The sequence below is a fragment of the Lissotriton vulgaris genome, chromosome 8 (genome assembly GCF_964263255.1).
Source record: "Lissotriton vulgaris chromosome 8, aLisVul1.2, whole genome shotgun sequence".
NCBI classification, from domain to species: domain Eukaryota; kingdom Metazoa; phylum Chordata; class Amphibia; order Caudata; family Salamandridae; genus Lissotriton; species Lissotriton vulgaris.
In genome coordinates, this window is record NC_141696.1 from 202857909 (window position 1) to 202872763 (window position 14855).

General features: G+C 41.3%; 1 protein-coding gene across 1 annotated transcript in view; it reads right to left on the bottom strand.

The window, feature by feature from the left end:
* The window catches only part of GRM5 (glutamate metabotropic receptor 5), a 418371-nt gene that overhangs the window by 352308 nt on the left and 51208 nt on the right, over positions 1–14855 (bottom strand). The window lies entirely within an intron of this gene.

Here is a 14855-nt window from a genome sequence, read left to right on the forward strand (position 1 = left end):
AAATGGGCTACCCACTTCATTAATCTTACCTGTTCTTTTTGAGTGCTTTGTGAAAACAGATTGACTCCAGGGAAAAAGGTAAAGTGCTATTTGGGGATGTATGATGTTACAACACGATCAAAATGATCGCGGTACATCACAACACATCTTTTACAACGCAAGTCGTTACCACGACTTGCACTGTAGGGTGCAGGACTTAGGAATAGTAAGATTCACTATTCCAACTCCAGCCTACGTACAGTAGGGAAGGTGTTGGAATTGTAAATCTACTATTCCTTAGTCTAGAGCGCCCTCCAGCGCAAGTCGTGGTAACGACTTGCGTTGTAAAAGACGCGTCGTAATGGCACTGCAGTGTTTTGATCGCGTTGTGAAGGTTGTTTACCCTATTTGGTGACCCTCCACCATGGCCTGTGGGCTCTTCTCCACAATTTGCAAATAAGCCAGATAACCGTGACTAATGCTGGGGTTCTAAGGGGACTTGTTTGCATTGTGGATGTCCCCATGCAAAAAAGCCATGACTCCATCAGTAGGATGTTGAAGGTGATGAGCAGTGTGATCCATTGCTGCGGAAGAAGTAGGTCTTGGTATTAATCCAGCTACATCCAGGAGGTGATAGCACACCACTGAACATAAATGGACATTCTAAGTAGCAGAGACGGAAACCCCTGCTAATATAAGCCCTAGAGACCCTTCTCCACTTGAATTGGTGTAGCAAATTGTGGGGCTAACAGCCTCAGTTTAATAATGTTGCAAGTGCGTGTGGAAATTGATTAGTCTGCATTTTAGACTCGTGCAACATGTCTATCAGATATTTAATTTTGTAGGGAATACAAGTTTATATTTTAATACAAGCAGCATTATCTTCTTATTGTAGAAAGTATGCAACATACGTAGAGCACTCATGGTAGGGGTGTTACCAATTTTTGCAATGAGTAGTGTAAATGCACTTCATGACAGCGTACCCGAGTTTCAGACCCTCAAAATGTCCAAAATATAGATGGTTTCCTGATCTTTGGGTTGGCCAAGAGAGTCCATCATTTATGCTTGCTTGAGGGAAATCAGACAAGGAATAAATAGTCAGGAATCTCCCTAAAGGCCCATTCTCGGTGTGTGGAAACCCTAATCTAGGCAGGGTGTGCCAGAGATTCCTTTGCTATAAATCCTAATGGAGAGTGTGGAGTCCAGGCCAGTGGCAGCTGGGGCACCCTTCCAGAGAGGCATTCACAAAGGCCAGATGACCTCCAGGTGAATATATCCGTGCCAGAAGGAAGTCAAATTGCCTTAGCAATGAAAGAGTCCAACTTTAGTACGCATCCGGCCTTCGGCATCCTGCACATTTATTGGGGTTTTCCCTTCTTGTTTTCCATCACGTTAGGGTTCCCACTGGCTCCACCAGTCAGGGTTATTGATCTAGCCAGTGTTTGTTTCCCAGCAGGCTGTTTCTGTATCTCTGTGTGTCAGGGTATTTCATTGTTGCTCTGGTGCTTGTCAAAGCCGTTGTTCTGGGACAGTGAGGAAGCACTCGGAGGTATATCCCATTCTATTTACACTCACCTTTGGATTTCATATGACTTATCGTATAATTCTGATTTATCACAGTCACAGGCTTCTGTGGGTCCTCCACTCATCTTGAGTCCTCATGGTCCAGCAGAGACCTCATGGTGTATCCATAGTCTTATCCATCAGCCTGTGCCTCTTTTCTCATTTCTATCCCTTCTCTTCAACCAAGTGTTGTAATTCCAGCAATGCTTGCTTGGTTCTCCTGGATTGTCCTGTGTGGAGGTTTGTGAAGCACATTTGAGTTGACCCTCCTACTTGCTTCATTCAGTGCAAAAATTGTCTTCAAAATAAGTTGAAGCACCTAAAGCCTATACAAAGGGTCCACTGACTTTTCTCTCCTCCCACATGCATCCTTGCCAAGCTGCAGGGAACCTCAGACATGCTGATCTCAAGCATCTTGTTGTGGCTCAAGCAATGCTTGTTTCTGAAGGTGGGAGGGCATTCTCATTGCATGGGCCAACATTCTGCATCTCCTCATCCTTTGACCAGCACAGGTGCACTCAGTGAAGGACTTTAAAAAACTCTGAAGTCCTGTTTATTCTACAGCCGGGGTACTCAAAGTATGGCTCGCGGGCCGCATGCGGCCCTCCTGACCTTCACTTGCGGTCCCTCAGCTGAATGACTGCACTTGGCTGCTGTTTACTTCAAAGAGCACAAATATTCGAAAATAAGTTAAAGAAACGGAACACGTTTATTTACAGGCTAACTGAAGTAAATGAAAAGAAGCAAATAAGGTTCCCTGCTAAAGTTAACTTAAGGACCACATTAATTTTTCAATACATATAGCAGCAAACGTGTAAAAATATAACAAAGTCTCTTCAAAATTCTAAAAGTTGAAATGCAGAAGTGTTACAACTTAGTACATCAGAATAGATAGTGCATTTAGAAGTAGTTTTATTTAAAACTGATGGATTTCAAAAATGAGTGTAGAAATACCCATTCGAGGCTGCGACCGGGAAGAACGGAGATATGATGATCGTCTAAGGTGAATATTGATATCACTGCCAATGGATGTGAATTTTGGCATCCAAATCTCGTTTCCACTCAATACAGCATTCGCAGAAATCTGACTAGTCCATCTTAAAATAAGGATCTTTTCAATTAAAGTATCTGGAGACTGGTTCTCACTGATAAAGCCCTGGAACACATAATCCAAGATGTAACTTTGATAACTATTCGCCCTGAAGAAGTCCTTCGGACGAAACGCGTTGGCTACTTGTGTGTGAAGATTTGGAATAAAAACAAGAAAGAAAACTCCATGGCTTATTGATATCATTAACTTTATTAACACTGTCACTATATACTGTATGGTGTGCTGAACCATTTTTGTTGAATTGTAGAAATATTTATGCCTCATCACACCCTGACAACAGTGCCAATAGTGAACTAAGAAGCGAGCCAGTTGCTACGTGGAACTCTCTGGGTGGTTAGGGTTGTTATTAGAGATGGGTATTATAGTCTATCAAAGCAAACACAATAGGTTTGTACAGGTTATATCCTGAACTCATGTATATCAAGGTACTCTTATTTGCCATAATGAAGAAAAAAGGAGGTAAAGTGAAATTAGGCAGTTGACTTGGATCAAACAGTTGGGTCAAGTGTGGAAGCCGGGATTGATCCTAGATTTTCTAGTAACTTCCTTTTTACACTTGCTTCTCCCAAGGGAACGATAGCAGGCAGAAAGACTTGCCCCAAGTTGCAGTAGAGGCATAGCAATTCATATACAGAATAACACAGTATTGCCAAATCTATGACTCTAATAGAGACTGGGGACTTAATTTAGGTGGCAGTAAGGAAAGAAACCCTAAAATAATTCCTTGACTCGCAAAGTGTATGTGTGAAGCACACTGTTACCCAAGGGTATCTTGACGCTGAATAACAGATGTTTATTGTTACCCAACTCAATGATAATCATTTTATCGACCTCAGAAGGATGAAAGGCTGAGTGGAGCTATCAGCATTTGAACCTGTGACCATAAGGTCAAACACAGGTCCCTACAATGAACGTATTAGTCCACTAAGCCAGCTGACTACACCATGTATGTGATTCGATTCTCCTATTCCCACTTTATCCACCCAATAAGCTCCACTCACCATGCTGCCAATAATGCGGCCCTCGGGCTCACTACAGACCATGGTTTGTGGCCCCTGGGGAAATGTTTGTGAGCATGTAAGAATGCTTTAAGTCAGTCAGTCATATTTAAAATGTTTCTTGGGGCCATATGTATCAAGCCTTTTTTGATTCGCAAAGGCCGAAATTAGCCGAATTTCGGCCTTTGCGAATCGCTAAAGGCCTTTTTGCATGTTTTGGTATGAATGAAATATTCGCAAAATAAGGAATAGCAAAGATTTGCGATTCCTTATTTTGCCATAGCATTTAAGGAATCGCAATTTTGCGATTCCTTAAATGCTATGTATATAGCATTTTTGGGCTGCGAATTATGGTTAAGAATTCGCAAATTACCACCAACCTGTAGTTGATGGTACCTTGCGAATTCTTCAAAAAATTCACAATTTGGCATTTTTTAAGGTGGCATGTGATGCACACACATTCCCATAGGGCATGTATGTGCGCCATATGCACACTCATGTACATTTCAGGGGTGCAGCAAGGTGTCTTTGAGACACCCCTGCACCCTTGAAATAATTCTCAAATTGCGATTAGCAAATTGCGAATTCGCAATTTGAGAATTATTTCGCAATCATCCCTATGGGCCTCCTGGCCCATAGGAATGCATTGGAAATTATTCCAAGGAAGATTAAGGAATCGCTAAAAAAAGCGAATTTCTTCATACATACCATTTTGCGATTCCTAAATAGCGATTCCTTAAAAATCGCTATTTAGGAATCGCAAAAGGGTTTGTTGATACATATGGCCCATAATTCCTTAATTTTACATACTGGGCTTTATTTGTTTCTTTTGTCATGAGAAACAATAATGAAATCAACTGAAATCTTGTGAACAAGTATATTTTATAAAATATTTTGGTGAATTTTTTTAGCTCATTGCCAGCCTTCTCCAGTTATCCCTTGAAAACTTGCATAGACTTTCAAAAGCAAAATATTTTAATCTTTAAAGTAAAAAAAATATTTGCAAGGCGGAAACATAGCCTATTTATTGGTCCCTAAAAGGCAAATATATCCGAAAACATGTAATGATGAATTCAAACTCTGGCTACATAACCCAAGATATGTTTACGCTCGCAGAAAATATTCAGCCCTTAAGAGAACACACTTAGGGTTGTAAAAAATGTATAAAATGTAGGGCATTTGTAAATGTTATAATGGGTAAAGCGAGTGTTGCAACAGGAAGGGAGCTGTTAATGATGTTCCTTATCAACCAGGCATGAAATGACTAAGATGATATAAAATTAGCATTTACCAGTTTGAAAATAAAATGCAAAATTAAGCTACCGATCACTGCAACTGCTAAGTAGCTCTTTCTGGTATATTTCATATCTACATAATGCTCTCTCATCAGTTTTAACAAACAGAAAATGGGGATGGTGACCTCGACGTGATTCTGCACATTTCAAAAATGATTGTTCTCTAATCAGGAGCTTGCAGAGATTTAAATAATAATGTTGCAGATTTTTCCAGCTTCCTATTGGAACCAAACGCCATGCTGCCAGGAATTTCATTAGAAAGCGAAACTAGTGCACACTGCATTTCCCTCTGCAGCAACGATTGTACCAGGAAAGTGACGCGTTTGTAGTGAAAAGTGCACATTATTGTCATCAAGTGTTTTATTCTACTACAGGGTTATACTCAAAGCCACTGGAATGTTGTGCAGCTGCTGCAATTTTCGCTTAAGTATAGATTTGCTGCATTTGCCACATAATTCATCATCTGCCACAATCTGCAGATTTGGATTTAAAAAAAATGTTCTTTCTAGCTCAAACGATTCAAAAATTTACAAACAATTCAGCAACACGTGTTGTCCCTCAGTAGAAGCCACTTTGCAAAGCTCGACTGGTCAACGTTCTGTACCTTATTGCTATATTTGGGTGTCAAACTGGTACTATTGAGGTGTAATTAATACCCAGACAGTGTGGCCAAGTTTAAAAATGACAAAATAATGAAGTAATACTGTTACAAAGGGTGCAGCTTTCTGCCGCATAATTTGCCTTTACTTGCCGCATAATTTACTCAACCATGTCACATAATTTGACCCTCTCTTGCTGCATAATTCCGGTGGCCCTGGTTATACCATGAAACAAGTGTGAAACGTAGATGAAGGTGCACACCAGACTTTTGGGCTAGTCATTGATTATGAAAATTTGTTCTAATTAGATCCATTGTATGCAAATATATCTTTTGTCAACATCCTGAAATTCAGGTATGGCTCTGTACCCCCAGTTCTTGCATTTAACACCACTGCTATTAAAAAAAACCCATTGCTGTCCATTGAAGAATGTATAGAGTTCCAAACACACGATAGGCCGGGCATAGGTAAAACCTATAAATCGGTTCAGTCGTTAGAGAACAGAAGAGTCTCAAATGTAGGTGACACTTAGGGTGCAGAGAAGGTCTAGTGGTGGAGCATTAACGCTCTTGCACTGGTCCTAAGAACAGAGGGAACTATATCATATAGGAGTTGAACCTTCTGGAGTTACAGAAAGATCATCTAACCTTTGACCATGATGGAATAACAGGATGTTAACATAAAAGCCTTAAAGGTAGTGCAAAGCTCATAAGTGACTTCAAAACTTGCAAAGGATAAAATGCATGCTTAGGAATTACAAGGGGCCAAACAAGAGTCGTTGCTATTGTCCTTCATCCTGCCAAGTGGCTTCCTCATCATCAGCTACTGTGACACAGAAGGTCGTCCCAATAGTTAATTTCCTTTGTAGTGCACTTTCAAGAGGCCCTTAGGAATTAGGGGGCACCTTATCAATTTACTCATGTTCCATGTTTGCACAATGTGTGCACAGTCATCCGAATTTGATAGCATATACAGAGAGGTAAAAAGAAAGCAATGGTCTTCAAAATACACACTGGCTGCCTCTTTAATTTGAGGTAATTTTCCAAGATTTCCTTTTCAACATATGTTAGTTTTTATTGAACCATTGCTTGAAATTCAAATATACAAGTGGAGGTACTTACAGTCTCGCCTCAGATTGTATTATTTATCGAGAAGTGCTAGTACTCTTCCATTGCAGAAAAGATATCCTTGTTGAGACTTGGTGATACTGTTCCTTCCAAACTAAAGAAGTGCAGGCACTCAGTACCTGGTAGCACCTTCCCATTTAAAGCACTGCTTTAAATATAGTAAATCTTTATTCTTGAGCTGAAATTATGCATTTTCTATTTAACATCTTTGAAAAACAGAATATTCCACACTTTTCCTGAGGAAACTGAAATCTGCAGAAATGTGCACGCTTTGTGGTAAATAACTTTGTGTAATTTCAGAAGGTCATTGTAATGAATGAAGGCTCTTTACCTACATCTCTTCACAACAGTAGAATGTGACAGGTAGAGAGTCGAGGAAGTTAAAATATGAAACTGTAGTATAGAATATGATTGTATAGATAAGGATAAAGTGGTCTGCTGATGTATGTAACACAGTGTAAAGTTATGATCAGAACAAAATAACTTAACATCTAAAACCACAAGTTGAAAATAAACAGGAAACAACAATTGGAGCAGAATCCCTTTACTGCTAAACATGGCCACTAGGTGGAGCTAGGGAGATGCATCCACAGTAAGAGCCTACTTAGCTCCTCCCATAGTAGGCATGAGCATGGTGAAGCTCTCTATATATGAGAGAAATAGAGAATGGGCCAAGAAAATATATCAACTAATAAGGAAAGCGGATCACTAAATTGTAAGACTATTTCATTTGGATGGCAGTGGTGCCTCCAATTTCTTCCACTCGCTTATTTTCGTTTTATGTGTAGCTCATGCAGGTAGGGTGCTCCTAAGCAAGTTGACTAGAGCATCAGTCGTCCTAATAAACAGTGGCCAACCAATTTGTGATCTTGACATCTCTAAGACTGTGGGTATAGGACATAACGTATTTGCTGATGGTGTACACTGTACATAACTTTTGCAGTGTACGCTGTTATGGAGCTCGTGCACTTTACAAAATTTCTTTGAGCTGTATTAGTCTCCCTAAAAAACATTGTTTGGAAAATTCCTGCAAATAATAGTTTGAGGAAAATGTACCTGGAGGAATGTAGGTATCACAGGGGTCCCCCTGCAGCGCCAATCTTTTGTTCTTTTAAATTGCGGCTTTGCAATGTTTTTTACAAAAAAATTCTGAGGTAAGCGTAGACAGAGTTTCACAACATTCTTTATGTATATGCAAAATCCAGCAACAGCATGAAAATGTTAATGCACACAAAAAATTCCGTGATGCAGAGGAAAGTTTGCTGACTCTCATGAAAACCTCATTTTATAAAACACAACAAACCACTTGACGTCAATGCTTATTCACTGAATTAAGGTGTATGTATTTGTGACCATGAAAGAGGTACAAGGTTCCTGCCCTACAGTTTTTTTTAATGGAAGGGATACCACAGTCCCATTTATCTATACTACTATTAAAAAGGAAGAACTTTGAACCTTTGAGGTGGGTAAACTCGGGAACCACAGGGCCAATCCACACACCCGATACATCGTTGTAATTGTCAGGGTGTGCAGATGGACATAGGATATATACATTTAAAAAATATAAGTTATTTTAAAAATGTACGAGAAAAAAAATTGTAGTCCTATGGAAGTAGCGCCGGCCGCGACGTGCGTGCTGACATCAGGAGCGCGGGGAAGAGCGAGGTCCAGGAGCCTGAGGAGGAGCGGCGGACATGAGCGCAGGGAGGAGCGGCGGACAGGCGGGGAGGAGCGGTGAGGAGCGGTGAGGAGCGGCGGACAGGCTGGGAGGAGCGGCGGACAGGCGGGGAGGAGCGGCAAGGAGCGGCGGACTGGTGAACTCAGGAGCGCGGGGAGGTGCGGCGGATGAGGTAAGGCTCCGGGGGACCCAAGGACAATTTCGGGGCGGGCGGGGGCCGGGGCGGGCAGGGGCCCTGAAGCCTGATTGCTCCCGGACAAGGTCTGGACGGGCTGCTAGTCGTGTATAAAGTCCTATTCCCTTTCCTTTCATGTTATTTTTGTTAAATTCTCTTATCTCTTATCCCAGCTACCTTTCCCTTTTTTGGTGCACTATCTCGATTTCAGTATCTCTCCTCCCGAGCTTAGTATAAGACAAATACAGAGCATGTGTACTGCTGTATTGCACCAATTCTAGCATAAATAACACACTTTGCAAAAATCAGTAGGTCTGAGTTTAATTAGCTAAAACAGCTCAAGGACATACAAGCAATACACATTTAAGAAACAGTGGTCTATCTATATTGAGGGTACCTTTAACTTCAATAGAACTCTATTTCTGTGTCTATGTCAAATAGCAGTCGGATGGCAAAGGATGTATAATAAACCAGAAATAGAAATAGGTCAGTGCAAATTTGAAGAAAACTCAGGATATGACGGAGCTGTGGTAATGCACCTTCTTTTCAAAATGTTATCTTTAGAAATCTGAGAAAATGTTAACATTTACGAAAGCTCCCTTTATTGCCCATTTTAAAGGAACAACTTACATGTCAACATTGGATAACTTTTATTGGCTGTTAAAATTCGAAATAGTACCACAAATACGCGGAATAGGGACAAACTCCCTAAAGAACAAGTTTCTTATCTTCGGTAATGCATTATCTGGTAAAACCAAGATACAGCTGCAAATTCCTTAGTTTTGAGTTTACCCGGGTGTCAGACTGGATGCATACATTTTTTGCGTGAGCATAACCCCTGAGCCCGGTAGGTGGTGTTGATCAGCTTTGCACGTTGTTGTCAGCATCGATAGATGTGATAATATGAGAGCATGTGGGATAGGTATTATCAATACTATTCAAGTCACATAGGAGTGTCATGACTAAAGTGATGTACTAGGCTAAGGAGAAATCTATTTGGAAGGCTGTGGAACTCCAGGATGATGCTAATAAAAGCCTCACTGCTTACAGTCTGGACTACTTTATTCCTTATAATACATAATACATAGTGACCCATATGTACCTCTGTAGTCTTTTGTATTATGTTAGAAGCTCTAAACGTTCTGTCTTGGTGTTATTTTGCCTCTTTAGTTTAACATCTGTTGATTCCTTAATTAGGGAGTTAGAGACACATAGTTCTCAAACTAGTAATGTGAGGGTCCTTTCACTTTCGCTACAAGTCGCTGATTTAAAAATGGCATTCTCCTTCATTAAAAACCAAAATGTGGATGGCAGCTGTTTGGTTCACTTCATCATTGAAATGACAGAACTGTTGCCACAAAAATCGATACAAGCCGCATTTCGTGCCTACATTTCTGGTGACCCCATGCAGATGACTCCCCGAAACCATATTTCATACGGCGCGATGCATTTTCCTCTCCCTGTTATTACTGTTCGCACACATTATGTTCTTTGCCTTCCATCTGTTGGAGCTCTGATGTAGGGCAGCTCACTTGTTTTTAGCAGCTGAAAGCGAGAGGATTACAGGCCTTTGTGACTCCTCCGCTTGCAGTGCAAATAGAGCCTGCCAGGCTTTCAGCTTCTGTGACCAAGTACTCGGGTTATATGCAGAAGCGCTTGGTGCAACCAGGCTCCTGTGACTTCACTGCTCACCTGTAATAAATTATTACGGACAATTGTTTGTGCCAATATCCGAATATAATTTCTGATACCAGAACACACTAGTAGTAAGAAAATAATGGGGATTACATAGATGATACAGGTTTAGGTATCAACAGTGGTGGCTCGCCGTGGGAGGGCTGCGGGTGGTGGGCAGGGAGGTGCAGGAAGGGGTGGTATTGGAGTCCGACATACGACGGACAGGAGTAAGGTAAGTAATTAAATAAATAAAACAATTTTACCTTACGCGTACTGCATCGCCGAGTTGGCGATGCAGCACGCACAAGGTAAATTATTTTATTAATTTAATTACTTACCTTACTCCTCTCCGTTGTATGTCGGACTCCACTACCCCCTTCCCAGCCCCTCCCCCACCCCGAATCACTCCCACGGCGAGCCGCCACTGGGTATCAACACTGCCTTGACAATACTTCTATTTGACATAAAAAGCCAGAGTTAGGGGCTTGCTCACACCCGATCCACTTTTACAGTCAACATCAACAGCTGATTACTACATTGAACTTCTAATGGTTTTCCCTGTATACCGGAAATGTGGCAATCTGTTGTCTACATCCCTAAATGGAGGTATGTCAAGTGAGGGCAGAAGCTTCTCTATGTCTTTAAATGATTACATTTCATATATTTCAGGGGCAAATCAGGATAAATTTGAGTGCACATGTAGGGCATTTTAAAAGTAGGTTAGTGGCATTTTTAATTTCATAATGGCTGGCTTTTCTTGAGTCAATTAATTGAAAGATTAGTCTGTCAAATTATGATATTTGAATGATAAAAAGGAAATGTTTGTTAGTAAGAGGTAGACAGTCCGGGGTAAATTTGTAATATTGTAGGGTTCATTGGACACATATTATTATCAGATGTGATATTTTGGTTGTCTAGCACAAGACATATCTTACCAAAATGTGAAATTGTTTGGTATAGTAAACAAAAAATAACATAAATCAAGGCTGAATTGCAAGGCCTCAGCATTTTTCCATAAGGCTCGGGTTTTTTAAGGTCAAGCATTTCCTTTGTATCTTTTAACATGTTAATTTTCCCACATACTCTGACACTGTCTTCTATATCAGGACAAAAGAGATGGCACTAGAGGAGAATTTCCCCCACTACTTTGCACATAGCACGGCGCAGGGCAGCTGCAGTGGTGCACCTTCTTTAGGAGTGCGCTTGTGCAGCTCCACAACCTCCTCGCACTGACAAACTTGAAGTTTCACCCAGTTCTAGGCCACAGTGTGTATAGGCCTCAAATCCCTGTACACTGAGAGGGGTCCTGAGTATACCCAGGCGAATGGATGTGATCCCTGAAGGCAGTCATCTTTGCAAGTCACCCGACAATGGGCAAGCGCAGCACTCCCGGGCACAAAGGCAGGCTGTATAGCAGTATGTGCAATGCGTGGCCCTGTACCAGAAGCCCCACATTGGCCCTGTGTTGGTACGCTATCTAGAAACGTGCCATCACAGGGCCAATTAAAGTACCCTGATCGCGCTCCCATCAAAAGTCCTTTGGATCCTGGTCACTCATTACCGAAAATGCAGGACTGTAGTAGGTGGACCATATCCTGAGTAGTTTTGTGCCTTTATTGGGGGGTATATGCCCAGAACATGCTAACTGAAGTGAACCTAAGCCCAACCAAATGGATGCCCTATGATTTTGGGTTTGGCACAGCCGCAGGCAAATAAGGCAAACCCTGCCTCGTAAATTTGCAGGTGCTAGAGCAGTATTTGTGCGCTTGGTGTTACAGTAAGATCCATGATGTCACTCCTCTAGTACAAAAAAGTGGACTTGTTTCACAAATGGAGCTAACACTTGTATAGACACTAGGGTTTTATCTAACAGGAACCAGGAATGTTCATTGGTCAATTGGAAAAAATGGAGCTTCATCAAGATATAATATAGCCTTAGAGTATAATATAGCCTTAGTGCCTGCCGCAGTGGGCTCTAATGGCCATTAAAGGCCTGCTCCAGCGTTAACAACCCAAGCTGAAGGGAGGATTTTAACAAGGGAGCGGGTCTTTAATGTCCGGTAGAGCCAACAATGGAAAGCTCTAAGGTTTTTAGAACATTCCACCCCTAGAGGACAGAATGTCCTAATTTGTCAAACAAATGCCTCACAGAGCCCGAGGGGGTTGAAATCCCCCCCGCCTCCCCGGGCTCCATGAGGCCTTTTGTTCACAACAGAAGCTGTGAACAAACATTGGAATGTTGGAGATCTGGGCTTCAACCGGCCATTAAAAGCCCAGAGCACTCCATTGTTTTCAATGTCGCTTCCAACATTCCAATGTCCTAATTTATGGTAAAGTCTGCTGTCTAGACATTCTTATTTTCATGTGTGACCAGCTGTATTGTAAGTGAGATGGAGAGACAGGATGGAGCTCTTCTCAAGGAAAAGTCACTTTTACCCTTCATCACATCCCAGTTTCTTTTGATGAAATGGTTTATCTGTCAATGAGTTATAGGGCCATTTCATACCCTTTCTAAAACCCAAATAAAAATCCATATTCTGTGAGTCTCAGGTGAGTATTAAAAAGTGCAGAAGTTCCCTGCAGTTTCTTCTCCCTCTCCCAGCTCCAGTACCTTTTAAGTTACAGAGGCTGTTGAGTACATTAAGTCTAAAGTGCTGGGCGAATAGGAGATGCTTTACACACACACTGACTTGAAAGAAAGGGATTTTATTAATTTGAACATTTTGAACCTGATTCATAAAGGTAATTTACACTTTGAGTAATGTACATTTCAGTAAGTTTACACCTTTTTGACCATTGACAAAATCAGAGTGTAAGTTACACTTTTATGGGTAAATGTATACTCTGGTTTTGTGGATAGCCAAAAAGTAGTAAACATACTCAGAATTGTATAGCCTTAAGGCCCTTCAGTTTGTTGGAGACATGTGAGATACACATTTGTAGTAAATTTACACTTGGATTTTATGAACAGCCAAAAAGAAGTAAACTTACTCAAAGTGTAAATTACTCAAAAGTGTAAATGATCATTTGCGAATCAGGCCTTTTGTTCCTAAAAGGTGTAATAGCTGATGGAGCGAGGCTGTGACAAGAAATGTTGTATACCCCTCGTAAAGTTAGTTTCTCATAACTATAATTTGTATTAATCGCGTGGATTTGAAACTAACCAACAGAAAAAGAAAACACACACAGAAAAGTACACGTGAGATCCTAATTTGCTTGTGTTGCAAATCGTAATACATTAATCATGTGAATTTGTCATACTAACATAGTGCAATAACGCTTCTAATTTAACAAAACTATTAATGTATGCTTATTTTAGTATTCATTGTGGCAATAACGAAGGAGAATGGTAAGAAAACAACGCCTTTTTGTGGCATAAGGCTAAGTAAGCATTAACAGGGTAAACCTAGAATGGTGGAAGGTAAACAGATGGGCTTTACTTCGGAATCTAATGTTTAATTGTGTTTGTTTCTATAATAGTTCCCATCATGGCCCATGCGGCCTAGTATAATATGGAGGGTTTGCGAGACTCTGAGAAAGTGTAATTCTACGCATGCGCGACTGCACTCTAGAGATGTACGAGCAGCCTGTGCCTGGGCTACTGATGTCAAGGTCAGCGTGGCCTGAGAAGAAGAATGGTATCAAGATGGAATGCTCGAGTTGTGAGCCTGGGAAAGTTGACTGTCGACATAAGGACATAAGGACAGAAATGAAATCTTGCAAACATGAACAATTATGACCGTATGAGAATTATGGAAGTGACTTTGCAAAATTAGAACAATGAGGAGATGAGGTGATCTTCACCACCCCTCGAATGGACCAATGAGGAAAGAGTGGGGACCCTAAAGTTTCAAATTTTAGTTAGATAGTTAGGGAAAAAGGGTAAAGAGGCTGTTTGGAAGAGAGAAGAAAGCTTTCTTTTGAATTATTTTCGCACCACGACGGATCGATTTTCTGGGTGCAAAGACTTTGAAATTTTTCCTGACTTTAACTTTTTATTATTATTATTATTATTATTATTATTAAATTTAATAAAGCGCGTAGTCACCCGTGAGTATCCCAGCGCTAAGATCCATACAACTGCAGGTCAGTGGGGACAAGGGGGAGGAGTCAGCATTTTAGGGAAAGAGATGAGTCTTCAACCGCTTCCTGAATCGGAGATAGTCTGGTTCTGTTCTAAGGTCGCGGGGTAACGCGTTCCAAAGGCGTGCAGTGTGGACCGAGAAGCGCCTTCCCCCCGTGCGTGCCTTCTTGACTTTAGGGATAATGATAAGATGTTCCTGGTCGGATCGTAAAGATCTTGGGGCTTTGTATGGTCTGATAAATTTTCTTAAAATAGGGGGGCCTTTGTTTTGTAGAAGACTGTGAGCCAGACATAGGGCCTTGAATTTCACTCGCTCTCTCACTGGGAGCCAGTGGAGAATCTTCAAGGCTGGTTTGGCCGAAGCTCTGGCAGGGGTATTGGTGAGGATCCGGGCTGCGGCATTCTGTATCCTTTGTAGTTTGTTCAGGGTTGCCTCAGGGGCTCCTAGGTAGATGGTGTTGCTGTAATCCAGCCTTGATAAGATAAGGCCTTGGATTAACAGTTTTTGAGAGGTGGAAGGAAGTAGAGGCAGAATCTTCCTGATCGACTTGAGAAGCCCAAAGCATGTC